The 17,216-nt window shown below is 33.4% G+C and overlaps 1 protein-coding gene across 1 annotated transcript in view; it reads right to left on the reverse strand.

Annotated features, from left to right (window-relative positions):
• Positions 1-8,219: 8,219 nt before the first annotated feature.
• Positions 8,220-17,216, reverse strand: part of LOC124360706 (toll-like receptor 6) — a 74,434-nt gene continuing 65,437 nt past the window's right edge. The window contains exon 2 of the mRNA XM_046814536.1: positions 8,220-9,723. The gene's annotated coding sequence lies outside the window, so the exon portion shown is untranslated. The remainder of the gene's footprint in view (positions 9,724-17,216) is intronic.

The following is a 17,216-nucleotide window of genomic DNA, read 5'->3' on the forward strand; positions in this document are numbered from 1 at the left end:
CTATTATAGTCCAAGAAATACTGGAAAATCTCATCTTATACTTGCTAGCCAAGAAAATGTTCGTTGCGAGGTTCAGGGATTCGCCCTACTGAACTTAGAGGATACAGATACTAAGCAGTATCATACTCTCTACCTTCATCTTTACACTCCATAACAACAATTCACGTTTGAAGTTTAAAGCTATTATAGTCCCAAGAAATACTGGAAAATCTCATCTTATACTTGCTAGCCAAGAAAATGTTCGTTGCGAGGTTCAGGGATTCGCCCTACTGAACTTAGAGGATACAGATACTAAGCAGTATCGTACTCTCTACCTTTACCTTTACACTCCATAACAACAATTCAAGTTTGAAGTTTAAAGCTATTATAGTCCCAAGAAATACTGGAAAATCTCATCTTATACTTGCTAGCCAAGAAAATGTTCGTTGCGAGGTTCAGGGATTCGCCCTACTGAACTTAGAGGATACAGATACTAAGCAGTATCGTACTCTCTACCTTTCACCTTTACACTCCATAACAACAATTCAAGTTTGAAGTTTAAAGCTATTATAGTCCCAAGAAATACTGGAAAATCTCATCTTATACTTGCTAGCCAAGAAAATGTTCGATGCGAGGTTCAGGGATTCGCCCTACTGAACTTAGAGGATACAGATACTACTACATTATAAGAAAGTACCCAAACGTATTCCATGAACATTTGCTTACAACATTACGCTCCATCATACATGTTACTAACAAAGATGTTGATCTCCAACTGAAGAACCATTGCCACCACTAAGAACCCCTCTAGAAGTTCATATTATAATGAAAAAGGGAAATTAGAATGAACTATGCCATATGGGAAGTAGCTAATAATAATAATTAATTTTAAACTAAACTTTAGTTACAGTAAGTTTTAAAGTAAAAAGTTACTTTTTTATGGTTATGAATAAGTCAATCTAATATGACATTTGGAATAAAAATAATATTCTAAATACTTCACAATTTTGAATAAGAAAGCCATTCGAGATAGAAAAAAGTTTATACTAGAAGGTTTAGGAATTGTTATAAGAATTCATTAACATTTTTTTCTATACGTCATAAATAAGGGAGTTGCTAATATTTTAAAGATTAAACAGCCGCTATATTGAAAAGAAATTGTGTACTAAATTGGCCAACGAACTTAGCCGAGATATTTATAAGAAAAGGGTTTGTAGTAAGTTTCAAATGGTTTATTGTTTCGACAAGTTAGGTTTCATACATACTTAAGTACATATATGAGGGCAGGATTGCAATAGGCTGATTTTGTATACAAAATCTACCTAAAATGGAAAATTATTATCATAACAAATACTAAGACACAATAGGTAGTTTAATAATATTTGGATTTTAAAATTAAATTATATTCTGTGTTGTTCTAGGATTCCTAAATATTACTTGCGAACCTGCATACGAGTCTGATCTATACTGGTATAACATTCCTCTCACGTTCAAAACATCTCTTAGGGCTCAAAACACAATGGATTCAACCCCTTTGTGCAGTGCTCTATCTATATACTTAGTCCTACGTACTATATTTTTACAAAGTTCAATATCTACCAAAAGTGTAATCAAAATTTACTTTACAATTTAGAAACTTATTATTAGCATTAATAAATCTAGAATGTTGAATTTTGTATCTCGATTATATGTCGAATGTCATTTAATTCCCGACCGTTGGTAGTGGTTCGGAAGTCACCTTTAATCCGTTGGTCCCCAGATTTTAAGTGTTAGAGAGGGCTTCTTAGCCCTAACTACACCTGGTAAAATAAGACATTTTTACTTTACTTTTATTTAGGCAACGAAATAGTTATGATAAATATGTACAGTGGACATTTCAAAGAAAGTAAGATAAAACTTTTAATATTTCATACTACATTACATATAAAGGCGTGATTGGGCTTTCTATCAGTTAGGCAACCACACTTGGGATCTGTGGGTACTGCACAATGTAGCGAGAATAACAGAATAACACGGTGAACCGCATTGTTCAACATATTTGACAATTTGTATGGTCAATATTCTACCTACTTCGTTCCCAATCACTTTGGACTCTTCTGACGTGTTTAGTGAAGTTCAAATACCAAATTCACTTCCTTAATGGCAATCGCCGCATTTCAAGGTACCAAGAACAGTTTAATTTTTTTCACATATCACTAAAAGATTCTGTACAAGGTTCTTTCCCATCACTTACTACGTTTAGTAGCGAGGGGGGGGGGTTATTTCAAGTAAATCTTGCCAGATGTGTTCCTTGACGATGGCTCACTGCGATGGGTTTTAGTTAACTGGGCACAAAATATGTTAGTCTCGTCAATTGAAGCTCCAGTATGTTGACAACGTACAAGCTATAACTCAATATTTGGAACTGAAACTGCAAAGGAGTAACGTCGTTTTTACTGCATCTTAACAATTATCTTTTGGTCGGTTCAGCTATAACATTACAGTATGCGACAGTCATGGCATAACCGTTGTTTGTAAAGCCATAAAATCATGTTAACAACAGTTTTATAGTTATGTGTGTTGGCAGTGTTCAACCAATAACTTTAGCAGTATACAACAAAGTAGCAGTTTGGAATAGTAGTGACATTATAGCCGACTGATCGTGAATGAATAGATTATAATGTTCTCGTTACAATATTTAGCTTTAATTAGCTAATTAAATTAAATTAAATTAGAAATATTTATTATTATTGTTCAATATGATTCTAAAATAATTAATTGCTTTAAGTTTCTGTAAATCTCAAAAAACTATGCAATGTATTATCAATACCAATTATCAATAAATTAAAATATTACTTGTAAAATACGCGTGATTATATCCCGTCTTAGAACTATACAAAACACTACAAAATTAAAATTTTACTAAATAATAACTTTATTTATAAAGAATTCTTTATGCAATTGTACCAACAAATATTTTAGAGAGTTAAATGGTAATTACTGATGGAACACGGATCACTTAGTCACATAGGATGTGCATAGTCCGAAAATTATATGAATGATTGGGACGAAATAATCCACCCTCCCTTATGAAATATTTAAAATCGATATTGTTTTAAAAATTATATACATTTTTAAAATAAATATAACATCATTAAACATGCCATGGCTTTATATGACGTCTGGGAGTAGTAGAATAGTATGTAAGGAGTCAGTAATAGCTTTGTCTTTTAATTTTATCTTATTTATACGACTTAAATCATCATCCAACAATGTGGTGTTTACCATAAAAATGGTCATACTTTTTACCGTATTACAACTCTAATGGTTTTTGAAATATCAATTTTATTTTGCATGGATGGATATAAAACTAACATTAACCGAATTTTAAACGTACATTTAGCTCTTTATTTAGAACTTTATCAAGGTACAATAGGTCGGAAATCGTATATTTATGCTTTGGTTTTTATGCACCCTAAAAAATATAAATTATTGCTATGAGATATAGTGAAAATCTATAATATACAGTGCAGTTACATGTAATAAACTACTTACATTGTAAGTGTATGCAGTAGAATACGATTCCTCATTGTGCATTACTAAGTACATTGTAATTGTACGCAATACAGTGCGTTTATACATTGTAACCTAAGAATTGTATTGAAAATATATACAAGACATTGCAGTTCTTCATTATACACTACGAATTACAGTGTAAATGTATACAATACAGTGTAATCCCTTATTTTACATTATAACTTTATTTATATTGGAAAAATATTCAAAACGTTGCAGTTCCTCATTGTATAATACAAAGTACACTATGGATGTATGAAACAGAATGCGATACTTCATTGTACACTACGAGTTATATTGGAGATGTATACGTACAGTGTATAGCAGTTACACATTGTGCACTGCATAGTTAAGTGTAAATTTATACCACAGGGTGCAGATCCTCACTGTACATTACAGAGTACAGTCAGTATATACATGTGTGTGATACAGCGCTGGCCAGGTGCGAGTTCGGTACGTACATCACACCGTTATCGAGTGTCAGCTAAGAATATAAACAACAGTAGTTAATTTGTTTTATTTGGGTTATGAAATGTGAGAGCGGAGAAACTCCAGCTGCCGACCTCGCTTAGTGCCGCAGCCGCACTCGATCTTTTTGCTGACAAGCCAGATAAGGTAATGTGGATTTAACGATTCTGATTTTATTAATGCTGTTTATTTTAGTTAACAGTTTTACATTTTTCTCGTGGTAGATAAAATTCATAATAGGGTAAATATTTTTCTTTTGAAACTAAACCATAATGCCTGCTAACTAAGTGATGTCACACTGATAACACTGAGGACAGTTAATAAAGAACAGTTATATTTATTAACGTTAAAACTTACTATTTCTACTGTAAATAAATACATTACAGTATCGTGTATATTAAGCATTACACAGAATTAAGTCAGTTTAACGACAGAAACTTCCAGTCACAATTTGACTTTAATTTATTACAGGTGTATCTGTTGGGAAAGATTACAAAAATAGAAAAGTTTTCGTATAATCCGTAAAAACCATTACTTAGAAATAAATAAAAAAAACAACTGACTTCAATTTCAATACAGTACAAGGTAAAATTACTACGATTGGACTCATTTAGTCACACCTTGTTAGTTACAAATACTGATAGAACAATCAATCTATATAAGCCTCTTAACGACGCGACGGACGTATGCCGCCAGATTGCTTCCAGCCAAGGTTTCCGTCTGTCACAGGTACGGCTGTCAATTATTCATGGGCCTATTAATCGACATTAACATGTGGTAGATCCCTCTTTTTCGTTCAATGTAGTTGATATATTATCCAATATATATATATATATATATATTAAAAGGGTTTTAGTTACTTTTCATTACATTAATTACATTAATATTATCCAATACATATAAAATGATTAAAACAAGCACGGTTAGACAAAAAAGCGATGAGCCTCAATATAAGCATGCACTGATTAACCTTACTCTTGTACAATATATGTTTTCTTGTATAATATATTACACTAGACACTTACTAGTTTAATTCAACTACCACGGATACCCAAAAAAACGATGGATCTCACAATGAGAAGTTGATGACTAACTGTATTTTATCTTGCATAATATAGAGTGTATATTGTACCGGCAATAAACGCTCACATTTCAATTTCCACTAGCCAAAAAACAATGTGACAATATGAGAATCTTGATGATCGACTGTATTTGGTCTTGTATAATAAAGAGTTTATATTGTAACTTACATATGGATTACAACTAGCCGAGTAGTCAAAAGCGATGAGAATCTTGATGATCAACTGTATTTGATCTTGTATAGTAAAGAGTTTATATTGTACCAGCACTACAAGCTTACATATGGATTACAACTAGCCGAGTAGTCAAAAAACGATGGGTCTTAATATGAGAATCTTTATGATCAACTGTATTTGATCTTGTATAATAAAGTTTATATTGTACCAGCTTACATATGGATTACAACTAGCCGAGTAGCCAAAAGCGATGAGAATCTTGATGATCAACTGTATTTGATCTTGTATAGTAAAGAGTTTATATTGTACCAGCACTACAAGCTTACATATGGATTACAACTAGCCGAGTATTCAAAAGCGATGAGAATCTTGATGATCAACTGTATTTGATCTTGTATAGTAAAGAGTTTATATTGTACCAGCACTACACACTTACATATGGATTACAACTAGCCGAGTATTCAAAAGCGATGAGAATCTTGATGATCAACTGTATTTCATCTTGTATAGTAAAGAGTTTATATTGTACCAGCACTACAAGCTTACATATGGATTACAACTAGCCGAGTAGTCAAAAGCGATGAGAATCTTGATGATCAACTGTATTTCATCTTGTATAGTAAAGAGTTTATATTGTACCAGCACTACAAGCTTACATATGGATTACAACTAGCCGAGTATTCAAAAGCGATGAGAATCTTGATGATCAACTGTATTTGATCTTGTATAGTAAAGAGTTTATATTGTACCAGCACTACAAGCTTACATATGGATTACAACTAGCCGAGTACTCAAAAACGATGGGTCTTAATATGAGAATCTTGATGATCGACTGTATTTGATCTTGTATAGTAAAGAGTTTACATTGTACCAGCACTACAAGCTTACATATGGATTACAACTAGCCGAGTATTCAAAAACGAGGGGCCTCAATATGAGAATCTTGATGATCAACTGTATTTGATCTTGTATAGTAAAGAGTTTATATTGTACCAGCACTACACACTTACATATGGATTACAACTAGCCGAGTACTCAAAAACGATGGGTCTCAATATGAGAATCTTGATGATCAACTGTATTTGATCTTGTATAGTAAAGAGTTTATATTGTACCAGCACTACACACTTACATATGGATTACAACTAGTCGAGTAGTTAAAAACGAGGGGCCTCAATATGAGAATCTTGATGATCAACTGTATTTGATCTTGTACAGTAAAAAGTTTATATTGTACCAGCACTACAAGCTTACATATGGATTACAACTAGCCGAGTAGTTAAAAACGAGGGGCCTCAATATGAGAATCTTGATGATCAACTGTATTTGATCTTGTACAGTAAAAAGTTTATATTGTACCAGCACTACAAGCTTACATATGGATTACAACTAGCCGAGTAGTTAAAAACGAGGGGTCTCAATATGAGAATCTTGATGATCAACTGTATTTGATCTTGTACAGTAAAAAGTTTATATTGTACCAGCACTACACACTTACATATGGATTACAACTAGCCGAGTAGTTAAAAACGAGGGGCCTCAATATGAGAATCTTGATGATCAACTGTATTTGATCTTGTACAGTAAAAAGTTTATATTGTACCAGCACTACACAAGCTTACATATTGATTACAACTAGCCGAGTAGTTAAAAACGATGGGCCTCAATATGAGAATCTTGATGATCAACTGTATTTGATCTTGTACAGTAAAAAGTTTTATATTGTACCAGCACTACAAGCTTACATATGGATTACAACTAGCCGAGTAGTTAAAAACGATGAGTCTCAATATGAGAATCTTGTTGATCAAATGTAGTTATTATCTGTATTTGATCCCGTATAATATTGATATAATGTCCACAGTACTAGACGCTTACAATTTTGATCATCACAAATATTAAAGATGGGTTCCAATATGAGCATTTATAATGTACAATATAGAGTGTATAATGTAGCCTGCAATAGGCGCTTACTAATATGCGTATAGTATAATAAGTAGATCAGATTAAATCATAATTCTGTGACCAGAAATATAATTTACACTTAATGTATAATATATAGCGCAATAATAGATAACACTATGTGCTTAAAAGTTTATTAAAAATAGATTTATAGAAAAATAAGCGTCAGTATAGATAAATTAGATCAATCAAGAAATCTAGAATCACTTAACACCACTACGCCGCAGTGGAGTAAATTAATTCATTAAAGTCGATTGAGCAATTAATTCAGATCAACGCAAAGTCATCAATATTCATTAAGTTCTTATTTAAATGAAACTGTTTGCTTTGTCAAAATACAATCTATCATTGTGTCTACACACTCTTCAAACATTACTGTGGTTCTTCTCAATGGCAATTCTACCGCTGTTTCAATAATAAACATTATACTCAGGCAAACACAATTCCAATTAATCTGCATTGTAACCATTTTTATGTTAATGTCAATATGATTGCAATTGTTTTAGAATTGAGTTTGCGACTATATTGTCTCATTGTTTATTGTATTAAATTCTAATCTACTATAGTAAACGTTTCCATTTATCTATAGTACTATTTACCCTCAAAAATGTAGGTTAGCACTACATTTATTAGATTTATTATATAAAAGAAAAGTAATTATGTAGAAGTAAGTGTTTTAATCACATGTAAGTTGATATAGGTTTCCTTTTGCTCTCCCTGCTTTAAAATACATACAACAGCGTTTATTAATTTTTTTACGAATAATAGACTTATTTTATATTTGTTATTAAAATTAACAATATGCCAGAGTTTATACACATCTCATTACGTACCTAATACCAAAAACGTCTATAATTATTGAATATTGACAAATATTTGTATTAAAATTTCCTGTGTATCAAGATTGTATTCGTATGCCTTTATCGCACTCTACGCAATGCTAAAGTGAAATATAGGGTTATAGAATTTTAAAAGGATTGAAACAAAAAATACATTTCATTATATATAGTACAACAATAGTTTATTTCAATACAAAATATGTTGTTCAAGTCACTCGTGTATAATCTATGTTTATATACAGAAGCAATATACAATAAATTACATAAGCCGAACATAGTGGTAAAATTTTGCATAGTTTATTTATTAAATTTTTGTCTGTCCCTGGTGGAAGCAGACCAGTTTCATATATACAGATTTTGTCTTTTCAGACTACATAAACATCATCAATGAGAAACTATTTGTAATTATCAATAACAACAATAAATAAGCAAAAATGACTAAATAAAATTAAATGCAGTGGAGATATTGTCATAGATTTTGGTGGACTAAAACGTTTTATGTATGTGTAATTTAAGTCTAACCATAATCAAGCGTAAGTGTCAACAAAAATCTAATTTTACTTAAATATGACACACATAAATTAAAACTGTAATGTTTTCTTCAAAAGAACAAGAATATGTAAATATCTGCCAATTACAAAAACGACATTTTGATTCTTGACTAGCTTGTTACAAAACAAACAATTAGCTATTCAATAAACAACAATGAAATAAAATAGCTAGCTAGCACTTATATTTACAGTACAAGTTTGCCATAATAGTTGTATGAATGGTATAAAATAAACACCGAACTGAATTATAACGAAAGATTATACAATACAATAATGAAAATAAATTTGGTCAATATCAAATCCATTTATAACCTTCACTAATATATAAGTAGCCCATTTAATACAAAATTAAAATTACGTATTAACTTAATATCTTGTAGTTTTATTTAACAAAATGCACCAAACTTTTACATCAAACAAAGACAACGACAATAGAAATTTACAAAACGGCTAAACGAACTGACATAATAGAATTGGTTAAACTTAAATAGTTAAACTGTGTCTAAGTAACTGCGACCCTAATCAAGAAAAGTATCACATGTCTAAAAGATAGTTTTGGCCTTTCTATATACATATTATCTAAAACCTAACTAAGAGGACAAGAACAAAAAATGAACGTAGTTCGAGCGAGCATATCGACTTCCGTAAGTCTTCACAGTTACGTTATCAGTATAGGAACAATCTACATGAAACATTAGAGAACAATGCACCATACGTCGTGAGCGTTCAAAAATAAAATTCCCAATTAAGAAGGCAAGTAGAGTGACAAGTGTAAGGCCGATCAGTCTTGCAAGCTTGAAGGTTTCAGCCCTCTCCTTCCCAACCAACCACGGATACAAAACATTCAAGGGTAAGTCTAATCGAGAGATAGCCGCAAGTAAACACGCATCTTACGTATATTAGGTTAAGTATAATATGAGGTGCAAAATATCTGCGAGCTAGTCTAAGACTGGTTACAATAAATAAACAGCTAGTGTCTAGTCCCCAGTGTCTATGTACAGATCGAGAATATTAACAATTTACACACTAATATAAGGATAAATCACAATAAGTCTATGATCACAAGTGGTCCAAGGGTCGCCAGGAGTGCTACTGCGTCCGCCCCAGTAGTATCTGCAACAATACACAATACACATTAGAACACAACCGATAACAAATAATGACATACACTTATAAAAACTACGTGTTAAGAATGGTTAAGCAATACAGGAAATAATAATTCCGACTATCTCAAATAGTCGACCCTGACTAGATACTGCACGACTTTTTAGATCGCGTCGGCATGATTCAACTCAACCAACATCTGCAATGTGATCTATAAATAAAACATTGGTAATTTCTTATATTAAATACTAAATCGGGGCTTCTCATTAAAGAGTCGGCTGACTGGCGACCATCTTGGAACTGTGGTCACTTAAGAACTATGTTAAACTTCAAAGACTTTACCCCCTGTATGTTTTGTCGAAGAATGTTGTCTCATTTTAGAAATATAACTAATACGCTTCCGAACGCCGTTTTAGTTTTTTTATGTATGTATAAATTATTATAAAAATATTCACACTTTTTGAACATTTTCATTTCAATACTTAAAACTTATAAACTTTATGAGAGGAACTAAAAGGGATTGGATGTGCATTAGATATACATGTGTATATAAGTGTTTGAGATTTGCCATTGGTCTTGAGGAGTAAAATTCAAGGTCATATTGCTTTCTTGATATGTCAGAGTTACAATTATTTAGTGTAAACACACTAAGCGAACGTTTCAACCTGAAATTCACAGCTGTGGACACAGGATTAAATACAGGAGTAAGTGCTGGGACGTTAACCTTTCGACGTTCGGAGGGTGATATCAATAATGGGGTCTCACCTCAGTATGCTCTCATTAATAAACATCTCTCACCTCTGCCGAGGGTGGCACCCCTTTATTAGCGTATCATCCCTTAGAACACTACCACGATAATGTAACAGTGCACCGGTAACGCAAACATATTGCTTCCTCTGATAAATTCAATTCCTGGCACGATGTGCGGGCCAATTTAGGCTCGTGTGTTTTGCTGCGGTTCAGCGGCGGGGCGCGACGGCTGGGGACCGGGCGCAATGAAAGGGATGATTTAGGAAGATACTGGCCGCAAGACGTTGCTTCCGGAGACCGAATTAATTGACTGAAGCGTGCTCCCTCCCTTATTGCCTACTAACTTGCCCCGTAATGTTTACTTAAAATGCAGTGGAGTCGCCCTGTATATTAGTCTCTATAAAACTCCGCTTATTGCCGCTTAACGCGAGCTACAAATTGCATCTTTCTTCTGCTGCACGAAGGGAATTTTTATTGCAGGCGCGTGGACGCATTCAGTTCTCGACGGCGTTATCGCCATTTTGGGGCGATAACGCCGTTTACAAACGACTGAACAAGAGACGAAACAACACAGTCTAAACTTTATCTCAGCAACAATTCAAATAAAATTAACTACAGCTTCCATCAAAGTTTAATATTTAAATTCTTTATGGCCTAGTTATAATTATTGGATTTATTTTCAACAGTAATAACACTATATCGCTGTAATCCATACACGCCAAACAAAAAACATTGAAAACTAAATTTTGCTTACAAAATATTTTGCACATTCATAAGACTTGAGTTATGTTAAAATTAGAGAATATCTCAAAATTATTGCATCTTGCACAAGAACCATTTTGAACTTTGATAATGTTTAAATACAGAATGTTGTTCATGTACAGTATATGATAAATAACAGATTGTGTTGGCGTACCTCTACAATCCAAACCAAACTATGCGTATAGGAATTTTTTAAAACTAATATTTCGGTTTTGATTTATGAATATGTACTCCTATTAAACGTCAAGAGGAAAAAGAATTAAGAATAATAATATCAACGTATTATCCAAGCTACTCCAAACAGGCAATACACGAATATATTGAGACTATTTTTCCACTATTGAATTAGAAAACCCATCAATTACAGGCAAATACTTTTATGGCATCAGAATATCTGAGGAGATTAAATAATAAGTCAGAGATATTAGTAAAGGTAAACTTCTTTGCATATTAAGTAATGTTTACGAACAGCCTGAATCGCAATAGAGCCTAGAGCAAGCACATTAAGTCGAATAGTCTGTTGGCAATGTGGCACTAGTGTGCAAAGTTTTCCTGTGTAAAGTTAAATGGCGGGGAGTTCCTCGGAGCGCTTTAGGAACAGAAGGGTTGGATCAGGATCAGTGGCTTCACTGGGGCTTCAAATCTTTATTTGAGCGCAGCAAACTAATTAGGCTGCGCAAGTCAAAGCATTCACGCAGTCACAGCAGACTATTATGTTACAGTAAACTCAAGAAGTGTGATTACTGGAGACGCAGCACCTCTCCTTATAATTACCACCACTACTATTACTTGTCGCCGAATACTAATTGTTCTTCTCTCCTCTTTCCACTTCAAGTGATCACTTTGTACTGTAAGCGAGACATCGAAAGTGGTTATCGTCCTAAAGTGGTTGATAATTAAATTAATAATAATGGTAGAACAATTAACGCTTTCACAACTATTCTCAATCTCAAAGCGACCATTGACAGTTATTAACAGAGGTTATGATGAAACAATATGTAAACAACACCAAATGACTTGAAATAGGTTATATTATCAAGTATTTACAAACTGCCTTTTTCAGTTATTTGGTTTGTGTATATTTATCATAACCTCTGTTACTAATGGTTATGGGCTCTTTAAGATTGCAATGTGCATAGTAAATATTTTTTTAAGTTTTAAAAGTGTTAATAGTGTACTGTTTTTATTACTTTTAAAGATGTGACAAAGATGCAAATAATGAAATACAAAAATGAAAATCATTGACTTTATAATATGAAGACTAATATAATCATGAAATATACGTTTTATAATATAATACAAAATTAAATGCTTGACTATTGTCCGAATGTTAACTTTAATTAGATCATAAAACTCTTTCGTTATAATAAAAAGAAGATTGCATACTATTCTGTCACTGTACATGGTAAAATTAAAATTTTATTACTTAAAAAGGAAAAGTACAACAACTCAAGAGACTTTACAATACACAGTCAATAAAGTGCATAAAGTTCAACAAAAACTCACGAATTGCAATGGAAAGATGGACGATAAGATATTTTGTGACTAAGGAAGATCAAGAGTTTGAGGAACAAACACACGGGGTTATTGGATAACTTTTATATGAAACCCGAAAAAGTCAGGATTAATTCTGGGCCAAATGAAATGATGACGTCCGAGTTGAGTAATCCCCCTGACAGAGGCAACAAAAACTGAGCGACTGTGGCTAAATATTGTGAATATTTGAACAAGAGATGTAACGAGCACACGTACTCATCAAACTGCAACTATACGCCAGCATTATTTATGTTGGGCCGATATCAAACATTTTAGCTACACTGATGTAATGCTATAGACGCTGTCATTGGTTCTAAAATACGGTTGTGATATCCACATCATATATCATTTTATTACATATTAATATTAGTTTCAATAAATTTAATTGGTTTAGTAAGATGGGGACGAAAGAATGTGCAATTAGGAGAACCGCGTGCTCATTTTTATGGCCGGCATTACAAAATTGTTTGGGTGATTTTCTGATTTCTGCATTGGAATGTTCATTTTAAACGATGGTTTATAGACAACCTTTATTTTCAATTTAATATTCAACAATAGATAGGGTAGTTAAAGTTCAATGGAATAATTCCATTTCCACATTTTCGGCTTAGTAACAAAACCATAAGTTTAATTTCATAATTTTTTACGTGTACTATACCCCAAATCATCAGGCCTCCTCAAAAGTCTTTAATCTAAAAAGTGATTTTATTATACCTTTAGGCAACATGAAACACGAATTGCCTATTTAATCATGGTTAAATGCTCGTAAAAGGAATTTAAAAACTAATGAATTTAATTCAGTTTATGATCTTGCTTGCATTGGAACAACAACGTTTAGTAATATGGTAGAAATTCCCTTTATAAGAAAAGTGTTAACAAAGGCTGTGTGAACCTAACCACAAATCAGCCGGTATATCGCACAATACCGCTTGCGTGCATATACTCGGCATCACGTATAAAATTTAAATTGCCAAATAGTCGGTTCACGTGAAGGAGAAATATTCGGCGGGGACGTGACAGGCCTGCAGAGAGCGCTCAAGTCAGCTCCCGCGTCTGGTCGCGCATCGCACTTAATACCGGGCCTCAGGCCTAATCAGCTGTGACGCCATGCAAACACCCTCCCTGTCCCTGCTCTCGATGCCATGACATTACACCCTATTTCGTAAACAAGGCTTTCCTCCTAAGCCCTCTTCAGCAACATAGCCACCGTCTCCCTCCGTCCCGAATTACAAGTGGAAGCTTTTCTCTCAGCTTTAGACTTTACAACACAGAAAATTTTGATTTTCCTAATCACATAAAAACGGTGTCTTCAGTGTAAGCCTTTCTACATCTACATTTTAAACTTAGATTACTAATTGTAAATTAAGCTTTAGAAAGAGGGAAAGACGCTTTAAACTTAAAATATTGGTCTCTTTATGGATGCACATTTGACTCAATCAATGTTTAAATCATTGTTTTACATTTTGATTGATTGTGGTTCATAATCAGACTCTCTGAAACAATTTAATTAATTTCTCAGCCTATAAGGTCTATAAAAATGGGAGCAATTTGCATTTGCATAAGACCTCCCGTTTTAAAGTTATAGCATACGATATATTTTAGTTTGAGTAAAAATGTTATTAAAACTTATAAATAAGACCAAACAGATTAAACAATTTTTTTTATTTTTGTAAAATTTAGCCCATGAGTTAAACCAATGTTATATTCAGACATTTGTTTCAAGTTTTACGGGATATTTTATACATAGTTTTAATCAAACAAACGTCAATTTTAACAAAGGACAGCGCATATTTCTATAATGAATATTTCAGCGCAAATAGTAAAATTTATTTTAATGGTTCGAGATAGTACAACAGATATTGGAAGCACGAAAACATTTTTAATGGAAAGCTTAATAATACTTATTTGGCTGTCTTTTACAACAAAATCTGACCCTAATCAGTTGAAGAAATGTTTATTTATTTACAAATTGTATTTTATGCCCTGTTAAAAACTTGTGAATAAACATTACCGCGATGTCACTGAAATGTTGTTAAAATCTAATTTGTCTTAGAATATTCTGATACATATTTACATTTTGGATAATATTATAAATGTTATATATTATAACGCAAGTGTAACCAGTAATAATTTTCGACATCAATAGGACATACACCAGGGACAGGGTTTCCGGTGAAATGTCTCGTCCCCAATTTCGCTTGGAGACTCGAGAGTTACGGTTGCTGGTGAGGGTACCGGATATCATTTTAAAGTTGTCAAGATGGATCCTGGAGAACAGAATGAAATCCCAATACAGCAGTGTTGGGACTGGAGTCCCGTTAGAGTTGTTGGCAAGGTTAGTATATTCACAATGTCTCTGTAAAACTAACTATGACGTATGCTTGCCGGTAAACATGGTCTCTTTCTAATGCTATCAAGAGACTGGCAAGACTATCTCTTTGATGCTGAAGCTTTGGCTTAAGAACGATGGCTTCGTGGAAACAATATTTGGTTAGGTATACTGCATGACAAATGGAGATACAGTATACTCGTATATACTATGTATGTAGCGTTTGCTCAATATAAGGTTTAATGGAAATGATACATGTAATTCTCTTTGAGCCATGTTTCGATTCCTACAAATGCATCCGGTTATCAAGGGAAATCAGTTCTAAACCGTTTCTGTTTGGAACAATAAGTTTGTTGGGGTTGTACAAACCACGATGCGAAAAAACGATCGTTACCACAGTTTAACGACAAGTCCCGTATTAACTCGTACAGCTTAAGCCCGTCTGGTCGCCGGACAACTTTTTTAATCGCACAGCGCTGTCTGTCACACTGGAGCTTTAATCTGGCGCAGTAATTCTGAATTACTCACCCTCCCACTGCGCACTGGGACCGCCTATTGGACAAACACGTTGTTAATTTTGTCGTATAACTGGCTTTTATGGAGAGATTGCCAAAAAATATCACAAACAGCACCACTTTGTTCCGGGACGTAACAAAACCGATATTCTACTTCCACCTATCACTCCGATTAGGGTATTTTAAAAATCCTCTTTATAAATGTTTAGTGCTATATCACCACATTCTCGATACTAACAACAGTAAACCAGAACCCTGTACTTTGCACAGTGTATTTTGAGGGAACCTGTGTTCTAGTTATCTGACACCATATAGGTAAGGTACTTAAGGATAGAATGTTACGAGATTAAGATTTATGCAAAGAGGTTTAGTGCATGGTGGGTTTCATATAACATTTAAATCCCTTCTAAATCCATTTAAAAGTGTTTCTACCAGAACACAATTTTGCATAATATAAGATCCAGAATAATGTTTCCTTAGCAAATTTTTAAACAACAATTATTAAACTTTAAGAATAGTGTTGCAATTATCTGTATTCAGCCAGTGGAGAAATAATGCAGAAATGTTAATATAACGAATCAAGGCACAATAAAAAGTTTACTTACAAACAAGAACTGTAATTACAAAACGGAAGCTTGATTAAAGTAATATCTTAGGACTATGTAAAGCAAGAAAGGAGATTTTATTGAGGCTAAGTAAACAAATCTTGTTCTAACTGTTCCTCGAAAAGCTTCAGACCATTTTATTCAGGATTGCTTGTGGCAGCCGTAAGAAAAGGTTTTCTTCCGACTGGCAGTGGAACTAATTGGCAAGCGCTATGTTCAGAACCTCTCATTTATTTCACCTCCAGTACTGTTTAAGTGTAAAGTTATAAACGAAGACTTTAGGTAAAAAAGTAAGCGAAATGTTCCAGAACAACGGACACGCATGTACGGACACAAAACTGGATGGTAATACATTTTGTAGGAAGATATCTCCGTTAAAATATGTTATACTCGAGAGAATCAGATCGCGTAGCTACACGAGAATAGAGGTGAAGTAAAACTTTAAAACTTTCCACTTAACGAAACTTGGTTAGTTATAAGCGAGGAAGTAGACAGAGACTGCTGAGTCAAAATCCCCAGCAGGTATAAATTATTCTGCCGAACCTTGCACTGGCTTGTTTAAGACACGTCTAACAACTGATGCAACTTCGAGGACTGCAATTAAATTTAATTACGGGTGGTTTAATTATCGCCTAGTCCCTCGGAACTGGACTATCGATTGGCTGCGATTCCTAACAAATTGCAGGCGAGAATTATAAGTTCCGGACAGATGAAGCAAAAATTGCTAGGGATTTTTAATTTGTGTCTCAGCATGAATCTATTTTACCACGATTATTCTCTACCCTATCATTTTTGGTCACTCATGATCTTTAAATAGAGAGTAATAGTGCATGACCACAAACCATGTATGATCAGCTGACATATCAGTTTTGTAGGGGTTAAGACTTTCTATAAGGTGTATCGATTGCTATGTAGTTATATCGAGTTTAACATAGTGAGTAAATGTATACATTAAATTGACACTGTAGGGATTTTTGTTAAGGATTTTCCCTGGCTACAGTAGTG

The sequence above is a fragment of the Homalodisca vitripennis genome, chromosome 4, assembly GCF_021130785.1.
Source record: "Homalodisca vitripennis isolate AUS2020 chromosome 4, UT_GWSS_2.1, whole genome shotgun sequence".
NCBI classification, from domain to species: domain Eukaryota; kingdom Metazoa; phylum Arthropoda; class Insecta; order Hemiptera; family Cicadellidae; genus Homalodisca; species Homalodisca vitripennis.